Here is a 15,799-nt window from a genome sequence, read left to right as displayed (position 1 = left end):
GCAGGGGGTTGCACCAGAGGTCCCAGGCAGCCTCAGTTATTGTATGTCTCGGTCTTTTGCGCATAAAGGCCCAACTCATCCTTCACTCTGACATCCCAGGGTCACGGCACGCAACAAGAACAGATGCTGACAGTGGCCACCCATCTTCTGCAGTTGCCTTCAGCCAGCTGTGTAAGGAAAGTTTTGTCTGCTGAGACAGGGACTCTGTGGAATTTGTGCATCAGCACCTTCTCAGCAGGTTGGAAATGCTGAGCCAGACATCTCGTAGAGGGTCCTGCCCTAATCTGAGGCCTGAGACCCAGCACGGCGGTGGGGGGCTGTGCCAGGTACCAAGGTGCTGCTTCATCTGTCGGGGTCCTGGTCAGGAGCTGTGCCTGCAAGGCGAGAGAGGTCTAGCAATAAAGTCAGCATAAGAGGTCTGTGCAGACAGCCGGTTCTCATGTTGCTGATAGAGGCCCTTGTTTTGCTTTGGTTTTAAGTAAGTCACCAGGCTAGCCCGGACTCTTGCACCCACCCAGCCAGCTGGAGACCTGAAAACACTAGAACAAGGCAGGGACAAGGGGAAACATGGCTTCTGCCCTGTCACTACACCCAGTAAAGTCTTTCCCTGCCCCTCCTGCCACCACTTGACTGCTTTTTTCCCACAATGCTTTTTTCCCCACTTCCATACAACATGGAAGGGGCCGGGAATGCGAGTGGAAAGCGAGTCAAGATCCTTATTGTTCCTTGTTCCTGTGTGTGTGGGCGGTAAGAGAAATACGAGAGCCGCTTCTTAGCAGGCCTGTTTGGCCTGGCGATAAATCAGAGCTGCTCCGGCGGCAGGATCCAGGAAATACCCAGAGCACATTATCATTCCCTGATGGCCGTCCCCTCCTCTCCCTGCCGGCTCTGAGCTCTCCGACCGACCGTCCCAGCTTTCTCCTGCCTGTCCCTGCAAGCCGGCTCAGGGGGCACGAAGGGAGGAGAGGGAGAGGCTTTGCCTTCAGCTGCTCCGTGCTCCCACAGCTCTCCGAGGACTGTGCAGAGCAGTGTGCACGGGTCTGTCTGCAGCGGGGGGAATGATTATCTCGTAAAACAGGGCTTGAATGACAAGTGGGGTTTGCATTCCCGAGTAAGTCTGCTCCCAGCCCAAGCCAGGGGAAGGCACAGGGAACTATTGCACTGTTGCTCTTCTGATTAATTTTCCCATGTAGACAAGTCCAAAGTTAAAATAGCTCCAGCTTTCCTCTTGGCCCCAGAATAGGAGCGCAGAGGCAGCACGAAGATGCATGTAAAGTGTCCTTGTAGATACTTTGCCCTGTTCTGTCTCTATGGGACACACAAGGTTTTGGCCACGGACGCGACAAACCCTCCGTGCCCTGGGGAAGCGGCGGCTCCCTTTGCCTTCAGGATTGGCCATGAAGCCACCATCCATTGCAGAAGATGAAGAGCAGTGCTAGTCAGCTCTGTTTGCAAAAATAAAAGAGGAACAGAAAGTTGTACCCCGATTAAGTCATGGGTGATAACTATGCAAACACAGAGTTCTCCACCAATTTACGAAATACCAGCTGAACAGCTAGGAAAGAGTTTTAATGTTGCAGCATAGACTCTGTGCGCTAAACATTGCTGCTTTACTATTTAAAAAAGGAAGGTTGCAACATGAGACCACATTTACAAAATGTGGGAGAAGGTTACATCATTGTATTGTAAATGTCCCTACTATTTTGGCTCTGGCAGGCCTGCATGTCAGGAACAAGTGCTGAGCTCTTGAGTAACCATGTGTGTCAGCGTACGGAAAACATTGCTAGAGATTCAACAGCGTCACAAGTAGAAGTTACTTATTACAGTTTAAGTTTTTAAATTGTTTTAAGGTTACTTTCTCTTGCTTCTTGCCTGTCGTATCAGGCTCTGAAGTTTAGGTGATTTTAAATGCAGCCACTCCTGGCTAGCACTCTCAGGGAAGATGCTTTGTGAGCTGGAGACCTTTCTCAGTTAAATATTTTCATCTGCCAAAAAATTCATGTACAAGCCAGTTGAGATGATTCGGTTTTGTGCCAGACTTATCACTGTTTCAGCTGGGAAAAAAGAAATATGCAGGGGACAAAAACTAAGTCTCATATTTCAAAATGTTCTACTGAAAGATCTGCTTTTTCATTTCAATATTTCTGTCCCTCCCCGATTTTGCCTAAAAACGAGAACTGAAACCAGAACATCACATACTTTATGAATGAAATGTTTTATCTGATCAAAAGTAAATTGTGTACTTGGGAGTGGGGGAAAAACCATCAAAACAAAAAATGGTTCTAATTCTAGTGTTTTAAACAAAGAATGTTGGATCTTTATCATCCTTTTGTTTGAGTTACTTAGGAGTGCATGAAAACCAAGATAAGGTGTTTTAGGTATTTCCCTTGCTGGAGATGGGATGTTTGTGCATGCAATGTACAAAGCAGTTTAAGCCTTACATTTTAATATGACGTATTTGTGGAAGAAAATTACTTGTATCATCATGTCTTCAATTCTAATGCAGATTGGCTTTCATATTGATGGAAAAGAAAAATAAAACCAAGGGAGTGCAGCTCAACCCATGAAAGTCCTGACAGCATATCTGATCCTCAGCTGTGTTTGTTTTTCTCATCTCTCATGATATAGTATCAGTCATTGTTACAGGCTCCAAACCTGGCCAAGGCCTGAATTTCTATGGAGAAAGACAAACAAACACTGATAAACCTAATTTAGGGAAGTAGTCTGTTCTTTGGTTGTTTTCTTATTTAAAAGAAAACAAGCAACTGTGTAGCAATTCAGAAGAAAATCTCAACAGATAACTAGCAGGAGGATTTTAATTGGTTTTTCTTCTTAGATCTGGAGAGCGCTTAATCTGCTTTTTAGCTTTGTGAATCAGGTTTGTGATTATTTTATTACTGTTATCATATTTGAAATTTCAGGTGGAATCATAAAGAAACCCAGTTATTATCCATGACTTCAGTCACAATACACAAAGCATTACCAACAGGAAAATTACCTGGATTTGGATGCAAAGACAAGGGTAGATTCACAACTGCAAACATTTTAAGTGTTTTCCAGGTTTTGAAATTTTAGCAGCGTGGAAAACATATCCCATTCCTGAAATGAAACACACTGTGACCAAACACAACTACTACTCAGAAATACTTGCGAAAGTAACTCTTCCCTGTTCTGGAAGATGTTGGAAGCCAAGACTGAAGATGTGTCACAGGCATGGCAACCGCCTCACCTGGGGCTACACAGAGACCTCTGGAGCTGATGACACACGTCCATGCAGAGGGAGTAAACAGGGCACCTGCTAGAGCTGGGGTCCAGCAGCCTCCAGGGTCCAGAGGCTGGGAACGTGCTGACCTGCAGCCCGTGCTTATCCCCAGGTCCCTATCCGACCAAACAGCCCTACCTCCATTACAAGATGAAGCTGCAACGGCAGCCCCACAAGTGCTCTGTGGGCTATGCCACCCCAGGCTCCAAACCCCTTTATTTCTGTATCCTCCACTGCAAGCAGCCTCCATGTGGCCTGAGGGCAGGTTCCCTCTAAACTGCCTTTGCAGCAGGTAGGGCTGTCTTTGGGCAGCCTTCCTGGGTGTCCTGCCTGTCACTGCCGTGGGTGCTGATGGGGCAGCTGGGGGCCACAGAGACTGCCAGGCCTCTGGATATGGCAGGAGAGGCCATCTCAGGGAGCACTCAAAGCTCACAGAGACCTGAGCTTTCCCCCAGGAATAGCCACTTGGCTGTCCCACGTTTGTCCCTAAGGAAGGTCTTGTGGATGGTCAGCCAATTTGGTCCTGAGTTCACCCTACACCAACTGCTGCGCAGCGGTATGGACATAACCCGTGAGATCTGCTCCTGCTAATGTAGAAACATAGAGGTGTCCCTCTCCAGGTTCTCCTCTGAAGCCTCTCTCTCTTTTCTCACACAAAATCTTGTTTTCAAGAAGAATGCTAAAAGCAACAGGTCTTCTTTGGCCTTCATACCCTGCTGGGAGCCCACTAATGAAGAAAGTAGCCTCCTTAGCATCTCTAATTTGGGTTTCATGCCTTCTCCATCTAGTAACTCTGATGAACTATCCCAAACAACAGCCTCAGGAGCAAGTCCCACAGGCCATGTAAGGCTTAGAGAGGACCTCAGAATGTGACAGACCTGCTGAAGTTGTGCCACATGGGCATCTGGCAAATGGCAGCGGGTATGGCCCAACAACAACGTTTCTGCCACCAGGCCCTCAAAGCCAGTGTTAGGCAGCAGACTGTTTACAGTCCTTGTGGTTGGCACCTTGTAGTACTTTCTGCATTTCTCTCTGAGGAGGGAAACAAGTCTGGTGCAGAAAACTCAGCCTTGTGAAATATTTCTGAGAGCTGATCATCATCAAGGAGGATAACAGGACAGATTACTGATACAGAGCCAGCTGGTACATTGGACATCATAAACTCTGCGTTTTGAGACAGCTATCTGTAAAACCATGAAGCTTGGGGGAAAAAACATATACACTAGGGAAGCAGAAACTTTGATAATGATGATGTTTCTTTCTAGCAGACATAGCTGTGCATAATGTCATGGTATGACATTTGACCAGACAGCTAATATCATCTTTGGCTGTGTAGCTAGGAGAACACCAAAAATAAAAATGGAAAGGTGACGTGACCTCTGTACTTAGGGTTTCAAAAGCACCAGCCTTCTCACCCCTCAGGATCATGGGTATCTTCAAGTCAGATGCTTTACTGTCAAAAAGTCATGTCAGATCTCTGTAGCCTGGCTCCAGCCCAGCCTTTTTCTCACTCAGCCTTGAGAGCACAACCCCTGCCTGTGGCTGCCTCTCCGTACCTGCCTCCATTACCATACAATGCTAAAGCTCAAAGACGTACTTTTTTCCACACCTCACTTCTTGTGTGCACAGGATGAACTTCCCATGAACATTCATGCACTTTCCTTTCTACCTCACCTCATATCCTGCCATAAGGCTTTCCTCCACTGTGTCATCTGCCAAACAGCTGGGGAAAGGTCCAGCTCCTGCCATGTCCCAGCTGCTGCAGTGACACCATCACCTGCCATGCTAGCAATGCTGCCATCTCTTGTCTCCTTGGTTTATCCCTGGCCGTGGTTAGCATTTGTACAGCATGAAGCACAATGGCGTCTTAGTTTCCCCTAGGTTCCCTAAGTGCAGTGGCTATGTCTAAAGGGGAGGTGGTTTGGAGAATATTTTTGAGCTTGTGGGTCCTGACATGAACATTACCCATGACCAAATGCAGTGAAGAGATGACAGTGGGTGCTAGCTACCCTTTTGTACTGCATGGACCACCATAGGTACAGATCATGGCTAAGCCCTCAGCTGGGGCCAGTGGGATGCTGTTACACTCGCATGCACAGCCAGCCTTGGCAGGACCATGTAGGTACAGCTTCTGGTACAGCAAATAAACATAGTAATGGCAGAAAAGTGTATCAGTTCTGTCCAGCTTTCTAGGAAAGACTTTACAGAAGAATTGTGATTACTGATAGGAAAAAAATACCCCAACCTTTTAAACTCAAACAGGTGTTTCCTTTGAAGAAGTTCAAGAACTTAGTCTAGCTTTCTTAACAAAAAAAAAAAAGATGGAGCCATGGGCTGAAAAATGTATCCCTGGAAAATGCAAATTCGCTGATAGTGTAGCTGATGGAGATACAACAAAACTCAGGGTCTCAAAATTAAAGCCAGATATGAGTGGTCTATAGAAAATAAACACGTTTCATAGTGAAGGGAATTAGCCAATGGAAACAATATTTCATGTTGTGTACTGGATTCTTCATCTCTAGAAATGCCATCATCAAGACAGGAAAGGGGTTTTTCAGCTGATGTGCTCAGGTTCAGATGAGAATCAGTTCAAGGAAAATTCAGTTCAAGGAAATCCAAGAGATGACACGATACGTCTGAGATCAGAGTCTGTGATCAGACTGGCCACATGATCTCTTTCAGCAGGAAATCTCCCGATCCCCGGCCAGCACTGTGGTTGTCTCTAAGCTTTAGCCTTTTACGGGGTGACAGTGACACAACCTACAACCCTTCAACAGGAACTTGTACTTAGGGAGCAATGCAATAGAAACTGAGGAAGAAATACCTCCTCATCCTTTCTTTTGCTGTTCTCTCCTGCCACCCATCACAGTTTCTCTGTTCCCTCTAAATTCTCCTTGTTTTGCTCACCAAATGGAGGCTTCAGTTTGGTATGCAATTTAATGGAGTTTTATTTGTGCAAATGCCTGGAAAGACCTTCTATAAACTGTTCTTAACAAACATTCAAAGTAATGCCTGAACATGCAGGCAGCCTCTCGGTGTTGCTCAAGATCTTTTGACATGTCATTAAAGAGACATCGCTGTTTAATCCTCATTCTTTCCGTGCTTTGAAAATAATGCCATTTCAAGAAAAGGGGCAGGTTTTGTTTCTGGAAGTCGTTGTACTCTTCAGTTTCCTGTTGAGTTTCATGACAGTCTCACCCTTAATAGGTGCAATTTTGAGACTACATAATCATGCCTGCAGCATTGTATTTCTGTGGTTTGGGTGTGTTATCACACAATTATAACTATAGCAGAACCACTGGACATGGGAGTGCTACTGACACTACGCCAGTGTGAGACCACAGGTGCATTAGCTCATCTTCTATGTCCCAGCCACAGTGGAGAGGAACAGCTAGAGACCAGGAGCCTGCTGCATGATCAGCTTAGAAACAAACTGCATGGTTTGCACTTGTTACAGCCAGTAATTTAATGTACACAAAATTGTAAGTGGGATAATGAAAGCCACTGGTTATAAACAAAATCAGGCCTCCCGTACCTGTGGAAAGCAAAGTCAGCACTTGGTGCTGATGTAAATAAGCAACTGACATTAATGCAGCAGGCACCAGCCTAGCAAGCAGGTATCCCGGTGACCTCAAGGCTGGATGCAGTTGCTGTGTGAGCAGCGGAGCAACCAAGGGGCTCAGAACTGCACCAGAGGATGGTGATGTGCGGAAACCCCCTTCTCCAGTTCCCCATCTCCATATCAACCCTGTGAGTTACTCGCTAGATGCTTAGGGGATTCGGACTGCAGGTGCTGTAAGGAGCAGGCAGCTTGCCTGCTCTAGCCACTTGGGTATCTACACCATTGTCCAGATCAAGACCAGCCTCACCTGGACAGGCAAGATGAAGACAGTTAAGATACCTCATCACAGTTCAAACCCTCTCTTTTCTGATAGTGGGAAGAAGAGGAGAAATACCAGCAAAGGTGGCACTCCCAGGTGAGCACAGTTGCACATACCTCCTGCTTGGGTCCATCTGGACGGGGCTGAGCAGCCAGCAGAAGCCATGACACACATGCAGAAGTGCTCTTTGGTTTCATTCTTGCCTCAGTTTTCCAAGCCTGGGGCAGCAAACCACGCAGTAGGAGTATATGTGCTGCACTTCGAATCCGAACCGTATGTCAAAAGGGTGCTGGATCATTTCTGTCACAAGGCTGAAGGACACAGCAAAGTAAAAGGATTCCATGTCCCATAAAAATCTACTTTTCTCAGAAAACGAGCATGCGTGTCAATGTCTTTGTCTTTGAATCAGGCATAGACAGCCACTGTGATTCATCATTTACAGACCCCTGTCAGCCAGGGATTCAAAAGGCTGACAAATCCCTCATGATAAGGGAATAAATTGTAATCAGCTGTTGTTACGAAGATTAGACACACATTTATTACAGATGCATCTGTCAGGGCAGCACATGACACAAGTCATGAGCTCTTCTAGTGGCAGAGTCGTGTTCTCTCAATGCAAAATTGAGAGGACAAGGAAATAAAAAACCCAGCCTGTGGATTGCATGGTCTGTTTCATTTCAGTTAAGGATCACAAATCAAATGGATTACCAAGTCACAAACACTTCCTACAAAGCAAAGCGAAGACAGATTTGCCCGTGCACTGAATCTCATTTCAGAGCTTCGTCACTGAAAATTGCTGCCACTATTTGAGAGGGCACTTTTGTGCTTTTCTCTTGGCTGCATATCTGAATTGTCCAGACCAAGGAACTTGACTGAAATACTGCTGAAGACAAGTAACAGGTCATTTCAAGCACTATGAGTTAAAACATTGTGAAACAGGAGTATTTCACTATGAAATAACAGGCAAACTAACTGCCTAGCAGCTGGGCCATAAATGTTGTATCTCAAGCAAAGTCACCTCTCACAAATGGTTTGAACTAACTTCAAGTGTGTCAAGAGGGAAAAACCCCAAACCATACAAAAAGTCTTTAGGAAATAAACCTCTTTCCTGTCTCCATGTCCCTCATAGCAAGTACTAATCTTCTTTTACACCCACAAGGCACACTGTTCAGCTTGTGGAGGATTACGGTGGCTTTCTTTGGCATAACTCAGCCAGAGCTCCTTTCTCATTGTGATGTCTGAGAATGAAAAAAAAAAAAACCCACGCAAGGGACTTTTTTTAAAACCTGCCCTCAGGTGAAAGTACGCTGTGACTCACCATTCAGGTGGAAGCCAAGAACATCTGAGGTGTCAACCAGTGATCAGAAACCAAGGTCATAAAAATACCACAAACACTTTTGTCATTGAAATGAAACTAAAAGTCTCCCAAACCTTTCAGAAACGCCTACCTGTGCGGCTGCTTCCCAAAAGGGTCCCTGGAACAAACAAATCCTGCTTTAGCTAGTTTCAGGCTACAGAGTCCAGTCCAGCTGGATGAGCCTCTCTGGTCCTGGAAGAGCTCCTTCCACTTTCCACCAAGCACCTCCAAGAGGAGTTGCGTGGGCACAGTGGAGGACAAAGCTGAAACTCTTCCAAGACTGCCTGAGAGAAGAACTACTCAGTCAAAAAAAATCATTAACAAATGTCAAGCTGTGGGGAGTGCAGGCAAGGGGGAGAGCAACAATAGGAGCTAATGCTTTTTTATTTTTTCTGCAATTTGCATGAATTGATGTTACTAGGAGTTGCTTCCATATAGCATGACATGGCCTTACAGTTAGAAATCTATGATTTTAGAAAGCAAATGATGGTTTGGTTTTTTTTTTACCAAGTGGTTACTTTAGAAGTAGAAGAATCTTACACAGCTCAAAAAAAAAAAAAATCCATAAAAATAATGAAGTCTGAAGAACAAGAGGCAGACTTCTTTCTTTTGCAAACTTCAGTTCATTGTTCTTTCACAGAGCCATGCAGAAGAGAGGAGAAATGCTCCTACATTTAGTGCTTAGCGAATTGTGTTGACATATGAGTTAGAGGTAAAATGTGGCATGCAGTTTAGCTGTGGAAGTTAGCTGTAGATATGATACCAATCTATTATGGGGCAGAGTTGAATTCCCGGTCAGGGCGTCCTATTTTGCTTTTGGTTAACTTCTGTTTTGCTTTTCAAGTGATGCCCATTAAACCGTACGGTTTGCTGACCGAAGCAGAGTTTTTGTCTGCTGAATCCTTCCAGCAGCTTGCCATAAAGATATTTAGTAAAACTCTTGGCTTTCCCAGTTGAATTCTCTTGGTTCCAAGCAATCCAGAAAACAGTTCAGGGACAGGTTTCCAAGCCTTTCATCCCTAGGTTGCCAGTAGAAATGTACAACTGGAGGTCTGTGGACTGCTTAGTATATGCTCTCTTGCTACCATTTCAAATAATATTGTGTAGAAATAATAATAAACTCTACTTAGAAACTATTCAGGGTTGGAAGGAAGTTGTCACAGTATTCCTGCTGTAAACTGTCTTTGGACCTCACTGTTTTGATGGAGCAGACGTACATTGTCTCCTGCCTAAATTCAACAAAGGCAAGTTTGTATTCATTTGTTTCTGTGCCCACTAACTTCCCTCCAGTTGCTTATTCCCTATGGGGATGAAGAGAGTACATGCTGTCATCTGCACTAAATTCTTCTCTATTAGACATATGTAGAGCCAAATTAGTCCTTTTTTTGACCTCTGAGTTTATGAGTATGCAGCAGTATGATGGAGTGGTGAATCAGAAGCACGTGCCTTTAATTTTTAGAGTCTTTTTTGCACTCATTCAACAAATATATCATGGAGATAAGCTCTGGGGATATACTGGCTGTAGGGAAGTGGCTTACACAGAACAGCAACTTTTTGTGGAGGCCAGGGGAAATGTGTTGTTTTGTAAAGGGACTCCAGTGATGCCAAGTACTTATACTGCAAGAGCACGGCAAGCAACATCACCCTCAACACAGCTCACAAAGATAGGCATTAGCAACAACTTGTCTTTCACACAAACTTTGTGAACTCTGGGTGTTTCAGCTTTTCAGATGGATGAGCTAAATGCACCATCTAACCATGAATAGATTTTTGTGAAGTGATGGTATTCCCGTGTTGGCAGCAGTCCAAGCAGCATCTATTCTTTGCAAACAGTTATGCAATGCACTGCAAGAAGTCTGGGTAAATGGCGTTGGAACTTTGACTTAAGTTCTCCATACACTGCCCATCAGCTGAAGATTTAAGCCGTGTACTGGTCAGAAGATACAACGTTATGACAAAGTCAATGCCCTTAAGCATTATCAGGCCCTGCAACACAATCAGTTATGTTGGTAAACTGAAGGGATACTTCCTGGCCTAAATTTGGTGTTGCTGCTAGCACTATACCTAAATAACTTTGAGGCATGATTTGGTAGGTAGAGCATTTCAGGGACCATTCCCAAAAGGTGGCTTGCACAGAACCACCTCGTTTTGGATGGTGAGCCAGTTTACCAACACAGACACAGGCTGGTCTGTGTCTTCTGGTGTCAGTGCTTGGCAATATTCCTGGTCATGTTTAACTTAACCAGTATAGATTCAGTATACATTGCTCATTTGTTAAAATAGTTTTAGAAGTGAGTTCAGTTCTTCCATCCATTTGGTGCTAGTGTCAAGCATGGAGTACCCTCTTGTCTTGTACAGAGAGGAGCAGCTGAGATGAACGTTTATGGCGACTGAGTTTGCACAGTTAATTCCCCAAGCAAAGCCAAAGTCACAGTCAACCCTCTGCCAAAAAAAAATGTTTCCATGTTAGCTAAAAAAAATTTAATTTGGCACTGAAATTCAACCAGCCTACAAGCTCATACAGTAAATGGGATAACTTCTTCCCTTCTTTTTTTTTTTTTTAATTGAAATCAGACTTGTTTCATTTAGCCATTGCAGAAGGGTGTAGGAGTGACTAAACCCAAAAACTGAATCTTTAACAAAAATAATAAGCATGCCTAATAGCCTTGATAATAAAAAAGATATATAGCATGTATATACATACATATATATGCACACTTTTTATATTTATGTATGACTATATTTTATATAAAAATATTTTTATTTAAAATAAAATGTTACATGGCTGTTTTAAATTACATTAGAGTGCCAAATCAAGACTCTTAGAGGATGCTTCTCTTTCATAAACCAAAGAAGTCAGTAGGAATAGCACATGTGATGCAAATGTAGACTTACACAGGGACAGCTGGAAACAACTTTATTTATGAACTTCAGTGAGTTCTCCGGGTTAACAGCTGGGAGGACTTTGAACAGAGCATTGCTACATTTCTGAAGTGATGGCACAAAGCCTCCAAGGGACACCAGTCCCATACACCACTAGGTTTGGACAAAGCCAGCATTCACACCCCTGAAAGGGCCCTCTGAAATTCAGGATGTATGCTAAGAACACCATGTATCAGGACTAAAAGCACACACAAAAATGTATATGAAATAGATCAGCCTGAAGTAATCTGGGAGTAGAAATCTGCTGAGGTCTTGGTGGAAGAGATGTAAACCCACCCATGAATATCTCCTGTTCAAAGCTGTACCAGGCAAGGTTCAGACTTGACATACAGGAAGCATTTCTTTACCAAGAGGGTGGTCAAAGACTGGAACAGGCTTGCTAGAGAGGTGGTCAATGCCCCAAGCCTGTCAGTGTTCAAGAGGCATTTGGACAATGCCCTTAATAACATGCTTTAACTTTTGGTCAGCACTGAAATAGTCAGGCAGTTGGACTAGATGATTGTTCTAGGTTCCTTCCAACTGAACTAGTCTAGTTTACTCTAGTCTAGTCTAGTCTATTAGGGCCTAAAAAGTCAGTGCTGTAAATAAAACATGAACACCTCTACAACAGTATGTAGGCTTACAGCTAAGAAAAGGTTATCCCATACTGCGTGGGATTTCAGTCTTAGGAACGATGGTTTCATCCTAATTACAAGCAAAGCCTCAAGATCTCCAAAATTTTTCCTAAAAATTCTCTTTTCTGTGACGATTCGATTATTTCATTCCTGTCGTTCAAAAAAAAAGACGTGGAGGAAACAATGGAGCCGGGCAGGCTCCTTTGGAAGGGGGTCGCAAAGGAGGGCACCCAGGATCCAGCAGCCGCCGTGCCACAGGGGAGCTGAGCGCAGCCTGGTGCAGGGCTGCAGCCAGCCGTGCTTTGAGCAGAGTCTGGGCCAGGCAAAGGTCCCTGCGGCCGAAGGCATCGTGTGAGCCCGGGGGAGGCCTGAGAGGTGCAGCCCACACCCCTGACGTGGAATTTGAACCTTTGTTGCTCCTGTGTCCCTGCACTGCAGCAGATAAACAATGTTTAGGACTTAATAGCTGCCAATAACCTTTTATTGTCTGCAAAGTGTTTTCAGAAAAAGCTGATTTTGAGTGAATATAATCTTTCCGGGAAAAGTAAGCTCAATCCAGTAATTATCTTTGACAGTTAAATCAGCCCTTAACTTACTTGAAAGTGGTAATGGAGGAACAAGCCTTTGCAAGCTAAAGCCTTTCTGGAGCGCACAGAGCCTGTTTCTTGCCCTCTAAGAATAGCATCCCTCCTAGTCAGCGTTCCCTAGAGACTTGAAACATAACCGAAAGAGACCTGCAGAAGCAGAGTGTGTGTATGTGTGTGTGTGTGTGTGTGTAAGGAGAGGCGCTGCATCTTTGCCAACCTATCTGCTCAGCTAAGCTCCGGAAGGTCGTTAAAACCTGACAAAACTTGTTACAAGCTGTTTATAATGTCCAGAAGTATTTTTTAATTTGCAGTGGGGGAGGGGAAGCAGGAGCCCTGCAAGGAAGATGTCCAGTGCTATCCTCCTGCAGTGACCCATTGCAGAGAGCCGGCGTGGGCAAGGACCGATCCCCCGGGGCACCAGCGGTGTTTCCCCCTCTCCTGCTGCACCCATGGCCCGGGGGCCCATCTGGCACGCTCCGCGTCCATGTCTGCTCCAGCTGCTCCACTCTGCAGTCATTCTTCTCCCGCCCTGCCGGAGACAGCAAATGGGATGGAGGGGTACAAAGCTGGAGAAGACTTCAGTTGCCCGCTAGAAGCTCTCTTTGCCAGTCCAATCCCCAGATTGAGACTTCTGCCCTCTGAGCATCTCCCTTGATAACGCCCACAGATCATGCACCAAAAAGATGTCAGCAAGAATGAAGGCAGCCGGGCAGCCTAATAAACCTGGCCTTCGCCTCCAGTTTTGGAGGCTGACCTCACACTGGCAGCGGCTAAGCCCTCTCTGGCGATGGCTGGGACCAGCCAGGGTTTGCGAGGAGGATTCACACCACGAGGACACTCCAGCTGAGCTGCCCCCTCACAGCACATTTTCCAAAACATCCAAGAGAAGGTGACTAGGTTTGTTTTGGTTTGAGTACAATTAGATACTATCGGTCCATCATAGAGCTGTTTGCCTTGCATTGACCTTGCTGCAGGATTCTGCAACCCACGCAAACCCAGCCTTGTGTTAAAACCCAGTTGAGCCTATTTGTGCTCCCCTCAGCCAGGACTAGCTCTCTCCCACCCGTGTGATGGGGGCATGGGTGGTGAAGGAGGGCACCCTCTATTGCTGGCACTGCACCAAGGAGATGCTCACAGGGTGAGCGACCAAGGAGCCCATACCAGCAGCGTCCCTGCCATGGGTAGCAGGGGACACGCGGAGGATGGCGGCTGGAGCCAGATCCCTTTACGAGGCAGCAATTAGGGAAGCAGCACCTACTTGCAGATGCATAAAGTATAGGCAAGGGTGTGTCAACTTTTACAGTACTCCCTGGCTTTCATAAATCCATTTTATGAGTTGCCTCAGAAGCGGGGCTTAGCGCTTGAGGTCCTGACCTGTGAGTAAATTCAGGACAGGGAGCAGCCTTGTCCTCAGAGTGGCCAAGGGCGGTCGGGAGCACAAAGCGTGTTGGCTTTCCATTTGTCTGTCTGAAGGAGCAAGGGTGCAGCAGGGAGCAGCCCTCATTCATTGCCTGAGTCATAACACCATCAACATCTGAGCTCTTATCTCCAGCCAGTCGTGTCCAGCCTGCTCGCTGCCTCTTTGAACTCCCTTCCTCGCCATCCATCTGGACACACCTGGGAGGTCCAAGCCCTGGGCTGGGAGCAGGTATAGAGAGAGGCCAGGGCTGGCCGCCCTGCCCACAGCCCTGCCCTGTCCCCTCTGAGGCAGGAGCCAGGCAAAGAGCGGGGCTGGGCAGAGGGAGTGGGGTCCCTGAGCTGCACGGTCCCCTTCTGCTGCGTGTCCTGAGACTTCCAGATCAAGCAGCAGCGTAGCAACACTTTAGTACTGATACGGTGTTGAGAGCATCATGGAAAGCAGTGCAAAGGCCGACCAAGCCAGCACTTAGCTGCCGTCAGCACCTGCGTCTTGCCTGGTGGATGCTTTATAATCAAGCATTAACAGCTACCATTAGAGCTTCAGCTTTTCTCAATGTTTATTTACAGGTTGGAGAAGGTTTTAAATGCAATTGGGGAGGATGTGGATGGGCTTCTGGCAGAGAGAAAAAGAGTAAGAATGAGATCTGGTGGCAAAATTGAACTGCTTTCAAGAGAAAGGGAAAGAGAAAGAGAGAGGAAAAAAAGAAAAAAACCTCCACAGCCCGGAGAAGCCCCATGCCAGCAGAAAGCTGATTTCTTTCATCCTGATGTGGCGGGCTCCTTGTGGGCGCAGCTCCTGGCTGGACGCCTGGCAGCGTAGGTGGTGTGCTCTGTACAAGAGTTCAGGGCTGCCAGATGAGCCGTATCACCTACAGAGGGAACTTTGTCCTTTCAGCCGCAAACTACTTCCCTCTCTCAAGCAAGCAGGGGTGTCCTGGCTGAGCCCTTACAAAGTAAAAAAGAGGAAGATGCCAGTGCAGCTCGCCCTGACAGGGAGTGATGTTAACCTCCATTCAGGGGGGAGGACAGAGGTGTCCCAGGGAGCACAGGAGCGCTGGGGCAGGCTCAGGGGTGGCCAGAGGCAACAGAAAGTGACTGTAGAAGTGGGCAGATGAGGAACAGTTATTTTGGGAGCAAGGCCCAGCGGGGTTTGCATCCAGCGTAGCAACACAATGCTCACCAGTACCGTACATACAAAGGCCAGACACAAGCGATCCTAGCTGGTGGGACATAAGCCAGCACAGCTCCGAGTCCTTTTGGGCTGTCCAGCTGCCCAGATTCACATACCTCCCGCCCCCAGCTCTTGGTCTAAGCTTATTTGGCTTGAAGCAATGCTGCAGCCCAAGGGGGGGATGGCTGCTCTCTGCTTGGTCTGCGGCAGCAAGGGAGCACAAGCTAAGAGCTTGTTAGCAAGGCTGCAAAGTTTCTGTCTGGTGCATTTCATACTGTGCATATTGGTGGTGCAATACCAACAGATCACAAAGTGTTACGTTGCACCATCCCAGTGCCGCACGTAGCACGGTTTGTCTGAGAAAGAAATGCCGTCACATCTGTTGCAAAGAAAACTGAACTATGATCCTGCTGGCCATGCCAAGGTATACAGAATAAGTACTGTCTACACCTTTTCTGGATCTGAAGGAGGTGAAACTGTGACCTAACATGCTCTGCACATGTCGTGGGACTGCACTAAGTCATACAGGCTGTGTCATTTCATTCACTTATCTCCTGTGATTCAT

This window comes from Haliaeetus albicilla, chromosome 6, assembly GCF_947461875.1.
Source record: "Haliaeetus albicilla chromosome 6, bHalAlb1.1, whole genome shotgun sequence".
Classification (NCBI taxonomy): Eukaryota; Metazoa; Chordata; class Aves; order Accipitriformes; family Accipitridae; genus Haliaeetus; species Haliaeetus albicilla.
Note: the sequence above shows the minus strand (reverse complement) of the source record.